The sequence below is a fragment of the Gossypium hirsutum genome, chromosome A04, assembly GCF_007990345.1.
Source record: "Gossypium hirsutum isolate 1008001.06 chromosome A04, Gossypium_hirsutum_v2.1, whole genome shotgun sequence".
NCBI classification, from domain to species: domain Eukaryota; kingdom Viridiplantae; phylum Streptophyta; class Magnoliopsida; order Malvales; family Malvaceae; genus Gossypium; species Gossypium hirsutum.
This window is the reverse complement of record NC_053427.1, coordinates 81,539,501-81,553,289: the sequence shown is the minus strand read 5'-3', so window position 1 is coordinate 81,553,289 and position 13,789 is coordinate 81,539,501. Positions and strand designations below refer to the sequence as shown.

The window sequence follows — 13,789 nt, the reverse complement described above, 5'->3', positions numbered from 1 at the left end:
ATTGGTGTTGTCATACCAATACATTCTTTCCTATGTATGTTTCCACAATATTCACATTCTGGAATTTCAACGTTTTGAACTGGGCTTCTGATACTGCCAGTAGATACAATAGTTTGTCTCTTTCGACTTCTGTCTCCTCTTTCTGATCTTGAGCTGAATCTTCCACTATCACGAGATTCCCTCGATCGTTTGAATTGCAGACTTAAACTAGCAGTTCCAGGATGTTTTCTAGCTAAACGGATAGTTTCAGACTTTTTACTCTTCCCCAGTACTTGCCCAATCATTTTAGCTCTTTCTACTAAATCTGCAAACTCTGTAATCCGTAGAGGCATCAATTGCAGTTGAAATTCATCTCGCAGTCCTCTTAGAAATCGCTTGCATCTGTCAGCTTCAGTCGGTACAAATTCAGTTGCATATCTGCTCAATCTCACAAATTCCCATTCATAATCCACTACAGACATATCTCTCTGTTTCAGCATCAAAAACTCCTGTTTTCGGTCTTCCATATATGTCTCTCCCAAATACTCTTCTAAAATTCCCGTTGAAAGAATTCCCAGTTTACCTGTTCTTCTGGTATATTCTGAATCACTGATTCCCACCATATGTAAGCCTCTACTTGTAACAGAGAAACAACACATATTAAAATTTCATGTAGGGTGCATTCTAATTACTTCAAAATTCTCTTGATAGTCTCTAACCAATTTTCAGCTGTTGTTGAATCAGTTCCCTTTGATTCCATAAATTCTGCAGCTCCATATTTTCACAATTTCTTAATAGGGGCTCTTCGGGTAGCAGAGGTAGAAGTAGTAGCAGGTATACTTCCTACCGCTCTTTGAAGAGCTTCGGCAATCATTCTAAATATTTCTATATTATCCCTTCCAGTATTCGGTGGTTGGTTACCTTGCAGATTTACACTTTGGGTTGCAGATTCAGATTCATTTACATCACGTGATTCATCTCTACTATACATTTCCTGATCGGTACCCTTGATACTTTCGTTAGACATTTACTACTATAAAACAGAGTTAATTTATTAGTATATATATAAATCAGCATCCAATCCCGACTCAAGTTTAACATAGAAATGGCATGTACCTCTAGACTCAATTCCAAACTTTATTGAGTCCTAGAATCGACTAAATATGGGCCTACAGGGCCCAATACATGTTTTATAAGTGGTTCGAGACTAAATTGGATACTTTGGAAATTTTTCCTTGAAGATAGGGGCACATGCCCGTGTGGCCTGGGACATAGCCGTGTGGCCAGCCCGTGGAGTTCCCATGGCCATGGGGCCAGGCCGTGGGTAGATCTAACTTGAACACATGGCCGTGGGAATAGCCCGTGTGACATAAACAGAGAGCCACACTTGGCAGTGTGAAAACATGATTTTTGACCATTTTTAAGCTATTTTCACATGCTAAACACATCTAATTCATACCCAAATATTTACTAATAGTTCTTAAATCAAATATCATTCGTTATGCCATCCAAACTTAGCAAATATTCATTCATTCACTTCAACACCTCTTAAGGATTATATACTACAATTCATCAAAATTATACTACATTACCATACTAATCAAACGCTTGTAAGTTTAACTTCCAAAATATGCATATTTTATACCATGCTTCAACAACTTTAATGTTTATTCACTATCATGTACAAAATAACACCTTAATAACCTAGATACATGCCATTTTACCAAAAGAAAAGTATTCACCACTTTGAGTCCAGGATTGGCTTGGATGCTGAGTCATTCGCTTTATTTTGTACCTAATCCTGCGCACGGAAACATATCGTACGCTAAGTATATACTCAGTGGTATTTCTATAAACTAATACTTAAAAAAATAGTAAACTATGTATATACATTGTAGCTTAAACTTTTTACTTCAAAATCTTAATAGGTTCATCTCTTACAATCAGTTTGTATCCTTTTTCATATCATTCAATGTATTTCAACATCGTATATTAGTTTCAGTTACATAAACGATAGCAATAAGTCTTCAGTACTTTTATTTGCCCCTATTAACATGACTTGGACCTGAACAGATACACGGATACAACCTACACACCGGGGATAATGTACAGTGTTTCTTCGGCCAAAGCCGGAATACACCGTAAGGGTAACAGTAACAGTAACAGTCACAGTTAGGTACGGAGTACGTCTTCGGAACGAATCTGGAACAGTCACAGTAGTCGACACATATAGTGTCTCATCGACACACAGTCAGAATATCCTTGAACACTTCCAATCCTATGGCATGCCAATTATATCCGACTAGCCCGATACTGTTAATAAGGTATTCAAATCATATCATTATAATATAGAAACAGTAACAGTTTCCATCATATCATTCATTATACATTCTAACTATTAAAAATATCAATTACATTGTATTAAAACATTAAGCATAGTTTATAAAAATACAAATCGAAATTCTCGAGTTTACTCTATGTCCTCGTTCACCTTCTCCTTTCCCTTTTTCAATGACGTTTCCAGTGCTACGTTGGCTACATAAAATTTAACATTTAAAATTATCAATGCAAGTTATTTAATAACACATTCTTTTATTTCCATGTAACTTTTATTATATTTTCAATTAAGTCCTTCCACCATAACCATTCTTTTTCTTCAAATAACCTTATAGTTTTCATTTTATACCTACTTTATACAAGTTTCAACTCTTAATATTCAATATAAAACATCAATTTTACAATTTAAACAATTTAATCCCTACTATAAACAAACTTATATCTCTCTTTACAAATCAATCCTTTTCCCACTTTTAACTTGAATTTCTATCAATTAAACCAATAATTCATCAATTCATACAACTTAATCAACATCTAAAAATTCATTAACTTTCTAAATTTCAACATAACTCAAGTAGTATTTCTTCCTAGGATTTCATAAACACCAAAATTATAAGAAAGGGGATTAAATTGGCTTACCACTTAAAGCTTGAACCTTAAAACCCCATTTTTCCTTTCTTTTTCTTTCCCTTTTTCTTTCTTTCTTTTCATGTTCTGTTCGTGCCCTTCTTTTTCCTTTTTCTTTATGTTTATATTTCTTTTATTTATTATAACTATTATATTATATCATTATTATTATATTTTAAATTATAATTATTATTTCTTTAAATATTAAGTAAATACATATATATTCATACATTTGTACCAATTAAAATAATACACATGTATTTATACTTACCACACACTTGTCACATAAGGCTTATTTGCTAATTTAATCCCTTAAATTTTCTCTATTCTACAATTAAACTTTTACACTATATTCAATCTAGTTCTTTCACTAAATTAACCTTAATTCAAGCTAATTCACTTAACCAAAGTCTAATTAACTACACTACTAGCTTTGTAAATATTTCTAATAAATATTTACGAATTCATTTTGCAAAAATTATAACCCAAAAATTCAATTTTCCGATGACCTTAAAATTTGGGTTGTTACATAGATGTTATTAGTCTCGAGAGAGATAATAATATAACTTAGAGATTTCTATGGATCAAGTCAAATGAATAAATCGTCTGATTCAGAGTCAAATAACAAGTGAAGTCTAGGTGGATTTTTCCTTGGGTATTGTCTTAATCAATCGAGTTTTCTCAAAAGGTTTTCCCCAATTTTCTCTCTGTGCATCCTTAGTTTAGTTAATTAGTTTAGATAAACAAACCCTTTAATTTTTAGGCTAGATAATAAAAGGGAAGTAATTACTAGTACTCTTGGTTCCTTTGGGTTCGACAATCCGATCTTGCTAAAGCTATACTACTGTTCGACAGGTACACTTGCCTTCATCGTGATAATAGTTAGTTTCAAGAACGATTAATTATAAATTTTTAAAACCTATCGCGAATATCACGTACCGGAGGCATAAGCAATTACCTTTCCATTTTGCATTAATACACACCCAAGTCCATTTAAAGAACAATCATTGTACACAACGAAATCTTTCCCCAATTCTAGCAAAGTCAACACTGGTGCCTCTGTTAACATTTGTTTCGAAGTTTCAAACTTTGCTGACACTGATCATTCCATACAAATGGTACATTCTTTTACAGTAGCTTTGTCATCGGTAAAGTTATCTTTGAAAATCCATTCACAAACCTTCGATAATATCCAGCCAATCCAAGGAAACTACATACCTCTAGCACATTTCTGGGAACTTTCCACTGAAGTATGACTTTAATCTTCTTTGGATCTACTCTAATCCTATCTGCTTATACTACATGACCAAGAAATACAACCTCCGTTAACCAAAACTCGCACTTACTCAATTTCCCATATAATTACTTCTCTCGCAATATTTACAAAACAATTCGGAGATGTTGTTCATGTTCAGTTTCAGACTTCGAATATACCAAGATATCATCAATAAAAACCACTATAAACTAATCCAAGTATGGTTGGAAAATCTGATTTATAAGAACCATAAAAGCAGCCGGAGCATTTGTAAATCCAAATGGCATCACCAAGAATTCATAGTGCCCATATCATATAGGAAATGCGGTCTTCAATACATCACTCTCCTTTACTTTCAACTGATAATATCCCGACCTCAAATCAATTTTTGAAAATACAGAAGCTCCATTTAGTTGATCGAATAAATCATCAATATGAGGTATCAAGCATTTGTTCTTAATAGTCACCTTATTCAACTGTCGATAATCAATACATAACCGCACCGAACCATCTTTATTTTTAACGAATAACTCTGGAGCTCTCCACAGTGACATACTAGGTCGTATAAAACCTCGATCCAATAAGTCTTGCAACTCCTTCAACTCAGTAGGTGACATTCTAGATGGAGGTATTGACACTGGATCTGTACCTGGGTATACTTCAATCACAAATTCTACTTTCCGATCAGGAGGCAATCCAGGCAATTCTTCAAAAAACACATTAGGAAATTCACATACAGTTTAGATTTTACTGCACTGACTCTAAACTGAATCAGAATTAATTACATATGCTAAGAAAGCAACACATCCTTGATTAAGAAGCTTACTAGCTTTAATTGTAGAAATAACACGAACTGTCCCACTGCTCCAAATACCATTTACTTCGATCTGATCACTATTCTCATTCTGAACAGTAAATTTCTTTTTATTACAGTCCAAAATTACTCCATGTTCTGATAGCCAATCCATACCCAATATAATATCAAAATCGCAGAATGACATAATCAACAAATCAACAGAAAAGATTTTATCCTGAATCATTAATGGATATCTTCGACATATCTGATTCACTAACATAGTTTGCCCCAATGGACTAGACACTTCTATCGTAACAGTAATAGCAGTCGACACATATAGTGTCTCATCAACACACAGTCAAAATATCCCTGAACACTTCCAATCTTATGGCATGCCAACTATATCCGACTAGCCCGACACTGTTAATAGGGCATTCAAATCATTTCATTTTAATACAGAAACAAAAACAATTTCAATTACATCATTTATCATACATACCAACCAATTAAAAATAACAATTACATTTATTAAATTATTAAGCATAGTTTATAGAAATACAAACCGTAATTCTTGAGTTTACTTGATATCCTCATTTACTTTCTCCTTTTCCTTTTTCGATGACGCTTTCGGTGCTACGTTAGCTGCATAAAATTTAACATTTAAAATTATTAATGTATGTTATTTAATAACACACTCTTCTATTTTCCATGTAGCTTTTGCATAAATTCCAATTTAGTCCTCCCACCATAACCATTCATTTTCTTCAAATAAATCTCATATTTTCATTTAATACCTACTTTAAACAAGTTTCAACTCTTCATTTTCAATATAAAACATCAATTCTACAATTTAAACAATTTAGTCCCTACTATGGCAAAACTTGTATCTCTCTTTACAATTCAATCTTTCTCCCACTTCTTTCTTGAATTTCTATCACTTAATATCACAATTCATCTATTTATTTAACATCTAAAAATTCACTAATTTTTTATAGTTTATAATTAAGCTTTTACACTTTTTTCAGTTCAGTCCTTACACTAAATTAACCTTAATTCAAGCTAGTTCACTTAACTAAAATCTAACTAATCTCTCACTTAACTTCGTAAATATTTATAATAAATATTTACGAATCAAATTTTCAAAATCGAAGACTCGAAATCTCACTTTTCCAGTGACTTTAAAATCTGGGTCGTTACGGTTTGTTTATTCCTGAGTAGCACCCATCAACTGAACCTTGTAAAACTGCAATGCCATTAGTAATGTTTAGGGGATTTATATCGATAAGGTTGTTACGATTAGAAATAATGAAATAACTAGATAAAAGAGAATTCAAATTATACTAATAAAAGTATTTAAAAAAAATGATAAATAAAGACAAAAAGAAATGCTAAAATAAAGATAAAATGAAAAGAAAAACAAATTGAGAATTAAATAGACTCAAAAGTCCTCGTCGACATCTGGATCGTGAGGTGGTGGTGCTGGAGGCGATATGTGAAAATGTTGACAAATTTTTTTATAGTCGCCTCGATGCTGTCGAATCGCTGAGTGCAATATTGCTCAAAGCGATGAAGGTGGTCAGAAACTTCAGATAATGAAGCAGCCACATGAACTGGCCGGTGACTCGATGGTGGTCAGCTCGTGCAATTCGATACTGAGGAGGGTCAAACCCACGACGACGTTCAATCATTCCTATATAGAGCATACTTTGGATGCCCTGTGGGGACATCTGGCCAATAAGAGTGAGCGATGAAGATTGTGTCACTGTATTCAGGAGCCCAAAATATCGTGCTAGACGAGTCACATATGGGCCAATGCTGATGACTCCCTTTCGGTGTCGTTCTATTTGATGGCGAAAGGCAAGGGCGACAAAGTATGCGAGATCAAAAATATGCCCTTGCCTCATGCTCCACAGGAAGTATGTGTCGTGAGTGTTGACGACGCCAGTGCTCTCTCTCCTCCCCGTTAATGTGTGTGCCAAAAGGGCGTAGAGATAGCGCAGAGCTGGAGCTAAAGCCGATGCCTTTGAACGGCTAGGATCATAAATGCATGTAGCAAGCATGAGGTCTATTCAACACGATGAAGCTGAATGATGGATTTGGCGGTAGAGGTAGGGGAAATGGTCGGCCTCCAAAAACTTGTCAGTATAGAGTCCCAAGGCAGCTCTAAATTCTGGGACACTCAACTGACGTACTAGACCGCCAAGGCGGAATTGAACTGTTCTTGTGTCGCCGTACTCTGCCATCACTGTCTGTAACTGGAACGTTAAACCGAGTTCCAAGGTGAACTCAAAATATGTCGGCTTGATGATATCAAAAAAGCGGTCCCACGGAGCGATGGTAAGGAGTGCTCGAATTGAATCAGCTAGGTGGACCTATTCTAGTGCGGCCCAATCGATGTAACACCCCACACCAAGGGGTCAGGCACGTAGGATCTGAAATAATTCCTCCTGAGGCCCTGGTGGAAATTGGAGGAATGGATGTCGTATCTCAATGGTGGGACCCGAGAAGGATGCCGCTCTTTTTTGCTTTTTAGAGGAGGGGACGACAATTTTCTTGCCTCTAATGTTCATCATGGTATCTGCGAAAGTAGTCACATGACTCGCATCAACATCGTAACCAAATGAATAAGAACAAACATCTAAATGCAACATAATCAAGCAGACAAGAGAAGTAGAATCATAATGGCTAGTGGAGAACTAACTACTAGAGTATTAAATATGTATGAGCAAGATACAAATTAACTCAATCAAAGCAAATGACCCAAAAAAGAAAAAAAAAACTATGCAGCATATAGCAAATATCCAAAATGTTCTTAAGCAGAAAATCAACAAAAATTGAAACTAAGCAAGAATCACAAATGACAGTAAAGTATTAGTAGTAATAAATCAGTCAGATAAAAATAATATAGACTAGTGATAAAGAAATATAGGTAATAATAGTCAACAAATAAAACAAAATAAATGAGTAAAATAGTATAAAAAGGTTAAAGGTGCAAGAGAGAAAACCGAGAGTGGTAGGGTCGGTGGAGTGGTGCGGCGGCGTTTGGTGGTCGGAGAGAGAAGGGAAAACGAAGAGAGAAAGGAGGAAAGGGAAGGAGAGGGGGAAGAAAGAATAGAAAAGGAAAGAAAGGAGAAAGAAAAATGGAGAAAGAGGATGGGGGTAAAAAAATAGGGGAGTAATGGAAAGAAGAAAGGAAAAGAGAAAAAGGGAAATAAGAAGAAATTAGGGTTAGGGGAAATAAAAGGGGCCATGGTTGTGTAAGCCCCATTTTAAGCCACACGGCCGTGGCCCACGCCTATATGGTATGCTCTCAGCCTGTGTTTTTCATGAAATCGTAGTCAGTGTCGCACACGGTCCCTTCGACACGCTCGTGTCCCCAGGCCGTGTGGTGCGCACAGCTACGTCGCACGATCGTGTGCACATTCGTTTGTTTCTCCCACGCCCGTGTTCATGGCTTATGCTTATGGTTTGATGTTTTAAGTCAGTATCACACACGACCTTCAGACACGCCTGTGGGCACACGGTCGCATTGTACGGCCATGTGGTGATTCCTTAGTTTATTCCACGCCCGTGGTAGGTCCAACACACCAGTGTCTAGTAAGTAGGATGGCGCACGGCTTTCGGGCACGGCTGTGCCACCATTCCGTGTTCTCTTGACTTGTTTGAATGTTTCAATCTTTGTGTAAGTTTCCATACGGTCGTGGCTATTTATTGCAGCCCGTGGGTCATCCTGTCTTGGGAAAAATATTTGGCCTATTTTAGCACGACCATGGCCACGCCTGTGTCTCCTACCTCTAGGGAGCCCACGGCCTAAAGCACACCCGTGTGCTAGGCTGTGTGTGCTAAAAATACATGCAGTCATTATATAAAAAAATTGAAAACAAAAATAAACTAAATTTATTTAGTGAGGTTAGTGCTCGGGATGCCTCCTGAAAAGCGCTTATTTAAAGTCTAAGCTTGACTTACCTCAATTTCGTGTGATTACGGTGGATTGAGGAGTTGAAAATCTTCACCTCTGGTATCAATTTTATCAAAATAAGGTCTGAGTCGGGTATTATTTACCTTGAAAGTTTCGAATTCAGTGTGTTTTACCGCGACTGTACCATGTGGGAAGGTTTTTAGTGCCATGAAGGGAATTGCTCCATTTGTATTGTGCTCTAAAGTAGCAATTCAAAGGTCCTTTTCATCTAACCATACTTTGTCCCTGTCCTTAAATTACGTTGTTTCATCCCTACGCTTGTCGTGGTGTTGCTTTGATTCATCGTGTGCTTTTGGTTTCTCCTTGACATGTGTTCGCCATTCGTCTAGTTCATCGATTTGTAGTCTCCGTTCTTCATGACTCATTCTGTTTTTGTCATATAAACTAGAATGTGTCTCCATCACTAATACGTGATATTCGTGACAGGTTTTAAAGATTTATGAAAGGATCATTCTTGATACTAAGTTATTATCACGATTAAGGCAAGTGTAACTATCGAACAGTAGTATAGTTCAGCAAGACCGGATTGTCGAACCCAAAGGAACTACGAGTACTAGTATTTACTTCCTTTTTATTATCTAGCCTAAAAATTAAGAGGTTTGGTTCTCTAAACTATATATTAACTAAGAATGCACAGAAAGAAAATTTGGGAAAATACTTTTGGGAAATTTTGATTGATTAAGACAATACCTAAGGAAAAATCCACCTAGACTTCACTTGTTATTTGACTCTAAATCAGACGATTTATTCATTTGACTTGATCCGTAAAAATCACTAAGTTATATTATTATCTCTCTCGAGACTAATAACATCTAACCCTAGGTTGAATAATTGAAATCTCTTTCTAATTAACACTCTAGAATTGTATTAACTCGATATATGGATTCCCTTATTAGGTTTCACCCTAATCCAGCAAAATCTTATCACCCTATCTCTAGGCGTGCAATCAACTCCGCTTAATTATGACAAATTTACTCTTAGACAAGGTCTATTCCGCCTCTAAATAAGAGCTTAACTGGAATCAATATCCTGGAATATCAAAAAAAAGAATTAAGAACACATAATTAAGAACAAGTCAAATATTTATCATACAATTCAGATAATAATAACAAGATCCATCTTAGGTTTCATTCCCCTTAGGTATTGAGGGGGTTTAGTTCATACTTATGAAAGAAAACATCTCAAAAGCATAAAGAAAAAAAACATAAGAAAACCCAAAACTCCTGAAGGAACTTGAAGGGAGATCTTTAATCTTGATGATGAATCCGGCTTCTAAGATGGATCAATCGGCTTTCCTTAAGTAATTCCTTACTTTCTACTCTCCATGTCCCCTTCCTAAGTGCCTCATTAGGTGTTTAAATAGGATTTAGAATGCCTAAGAGCCCTCAAAATTGGCCTTTTCTGAATAGGGTTATACTTGGGCTCGGCAGGGACACGCTCGTGTGACATGCCCGTGTGTGATTACTTAAGGCCGTGGTTAAGGCTGTTAAATGGGCACGGGCATGTGATCTACCCATGTAAGTCATGGTTTAATCTTACCAAAGGGACACGGCTGTGTGACATGCCTGTGTGAGGAAGTCCAGGCCGTGTTGATTTCCCACGTGGGTCTATTTTCTCTGTTTTTGGCCCGTTTCTCTCCCTTTTTATTCTCCTATGCTCACCTAAGTATAAATAATGAAATTAAAGGATTAAGAGCATCAAGTTCACCAATTCTAAGGAGAAACCATCCATAATTGGGCTAAGCATGGGATAAAAATATGTATAAATTATGGTTTATCAATCACGTTCTCCCTAGGGGTTTCCTGAAAAGAAGTTTGAGCCATAATGTTATTTATATCAACAGAACTTGTATAGCCATCTTACATACTAGATAATTTAATCGAATCATGAGCTTGGAGAGTAATCGTATCATCTCCTACACGAAGTATTAGTTCTCATGTGCCAATATCAATGATAGTCCTAGTAGTTGCTAAAAAGGGCCATCCTAAAATTAAAGGCACGTCACTATCTTCTTCCATGTCTAGAACAACAAAATCAGTTGGGAATATAAATTTATCAATTTTGACAAGCACGTCTTCAATAATACCCCTAGGAAATCTAATTGTTTTATTTGCCAATTGAATGCTCATCCTAGTTTGTTTGGGTTTCTCAAGACCTAGTTGTTTAAACATTTTATAAGGCATGACATTAATACTTGCCCCTAAATCAGCCAAAGCATTGTTAACATTTAAACTACCAATTAAGCAAGGAATCGTAAAACTCTCTGGATCTTTCAACTTGTTGGGTAGCTTATTTTTTAAAATGGTTGAGCAAACTGCGTTTAATTCCACATGTGACGCATCATCTAACTTTCGTTTATTAGCCAAGAGCTCCTATAAAAATTTCATTGCATTTGGCATCTATGAAAGAGCTTTAATAAATGATAAGTTGATATGCAACTTTTTTAGTAATTTAAGGAATTTACCAAATTACTCGTCCATGTGGTCTTTCCTTATTGCCTTAGGGTAGGTCACGCGAGGTTTATACTCTTTACTTACTGGCTCCTGTGTACCATGATTCATCTTATCCTTACCATTACTTACCACATCCTCATGCCTCGTTTCCAATTTAGATTCAACTAACCCTTCTTCGTCATGCACAGTGATGGCATGGAGTTGCTCCTTTGGGTTAATTTCTGTGTTACTAGGCATGCTACCTTGTGGTCATTCAGAAAGTAACTTAGTAAGTTGCCCTATTTGAGTTTCGAGCCCTTGAATTGACGCTTGCTGATTCTTAAGCGCTGTTTCGGTATTCTGAAAATGATTTTCTGACACCGAGATGAATTTTGTTAGCATCTCTTCAAGGTTTGATTTCTTCTCTTGTTGGTAAGGTGGTTGTTAAAAACCTGGAGGATGTTGTGGTCTTTGATTTCCTTGACCACCCCATGAGAAATTGGGATGGTTCCTCCAACCTACATTATACGTGTTACTATACAGGTTATTTTGAGGTCTAGAATTATTACCCATATAGTGGACTTGTTTCTCCTCAATGCTAGGGTTGAACGATGGATAGTTTGTGCTGTGCACTCCTCCTCCATTTAAATCACACCTCATGACTAAAAACACCAGCTACTTTTGTTGGCTTCGTTCTCATGACTTTCCACTGATAGTTATTCAGCGACATCTCTTCAACAAATTCGTAAGCCTCTTCAGGTGTTTTATTATTTAAAGTTCCACCGGCGGCTACATCAATCAATTGCCTTGTTGAGGGGTTCACACTGTTGTAAAAGTCTGAACCTGCAGCCATAGAGGTAACCCATGGTGAGGGCACCTTCTTAATAAGTCATTGTATCTATCCCATGCATCATAAAGAGTTTCTAGATCCATCTGTACAAAAGAAGAGATATCATTCCTCAATTTCCTAAATGGCATCGTTAGAAACACCATTAATCTTAAAGGTGTCGCAAAATTCCAGAAAATTTGCTAAATGAGTGTTTGGATCCTCGTCCTACAAACCATCAAACTGAACAAATTGTTGTATCATTTGAATCATGTTAGGTTTCAGTTCAAAATTATTTGTAGCAACAGCAAGTCTAACTATACTCGATTCAGTTCTTGTTAAAGTAGGTTTAGCATAATCATACATAGTACGAGGAGTAGGATCCTGATTTACTGGATTTGCAGCAACCACAGGAGGTAACGAATTATTCTGATTATCAGCCATCTCCTCCGGTGTGGTATGGATATCACCCTCTCGCTCTTTCTCTATGTATTGTAGGCGTCACCTTATTTCTCTTCGGTTTCTGTGAGCTGTGCTCTCGATCTCACTATCAAAAAGCAAAGGTCCTGACGGGTGTCTTCTAGTCATAAACTATAAAAACCTGCCAGAAGTAAATAAAAGAAAAATTAAACTAAAAGCAAAAAGTAAATTGCAATAAAAGTAAAAATGGTTAAAGTAATAAAAATCAAGCGTTCCTAATATCTTAGTCCTCGACAACGACGCTAAAAACTTAATGGTCATAAAACTAACTAAATATTCGACTAAGGCAAGTGCACCTATTGAACAGTAGTATAGTTGAGGTGAGACCAGAAATATCGTATCACGAGGACTAAAAGTACTAGTAATTGCTATCTTTTTATTATCTAGCCTGAGAACCAAAGAGATGTTTTAAAAAATAAAATTAACTATCTAATTAACTAAGACTACGACAGAGATAAAAGTTGGAAAATACTTTAGGAAAACTGATGGAGAAGACAATACCTAAGGAAGAATCCATCTAGACTTCACTTGTCGCTTCTGAATTAGACGACTTATTCACTTGACTTAATCCAAAGAAATCCCTGATTTATGTTAATATCTCTCTCAAGACTAAAAACAACTGACTCTAGGTTGATTAATTGAAATCTCTTTCTAATTAAAACCCCTATCGTCGCATTAACTCGATCTATGAATCCCTTTATTAGATTTGACTCTAATCCAGCAGATTTATGACGTCCTATCTCTAGGATTGCCTGCAACTCCTCTTAATTATGGGTGATCTACTTTTAAACAGGGAATTTTCCTCCTCTAAATAAGCACATCAAAAACCTGAATTAATATCCTGGAATATTAAAGCAAGGGTTAATTTCACAATTAAGAATAAGAACAAGTATTTATCATATAATTCAAATAGTAATAAGATTCATCTTAGGTTCAGTCTCCCTTAGGCATTTAGGGAATGTAGTTCATAACAATAGAGGAAAACATCTCAAAATTGGGAAAACAATAAAACATAAAGAAACCAAAACACTTCGGTAGAAATTGAAAAGAGATCTTCAGTCTTGAAGGAGATCCTACT

The 13,789-nt window shown here is 36.0% G+C and overlaps 1 non-coding gene across 1 annotated transcript; it reads left to right on the top strand.

Annotated features, from left to right (window-relative positions):
• The first annotated feature begins 12,264 nt into the window (after nucleotides 1-12,264).
• LOC121228726 (small nucleolar RNA R71) lies at nucleotides 12,265-12,371 on the top strand. The gene has a single exon (XR_005926301.1). It is a non-coding gene; the product is annotated as a small nucleolar RNA R71 (small nucleolar RNA).
• The last annotated feature ends 1,418 nt before the right edge of the window (nucleotides 12,372-13,789 follow it).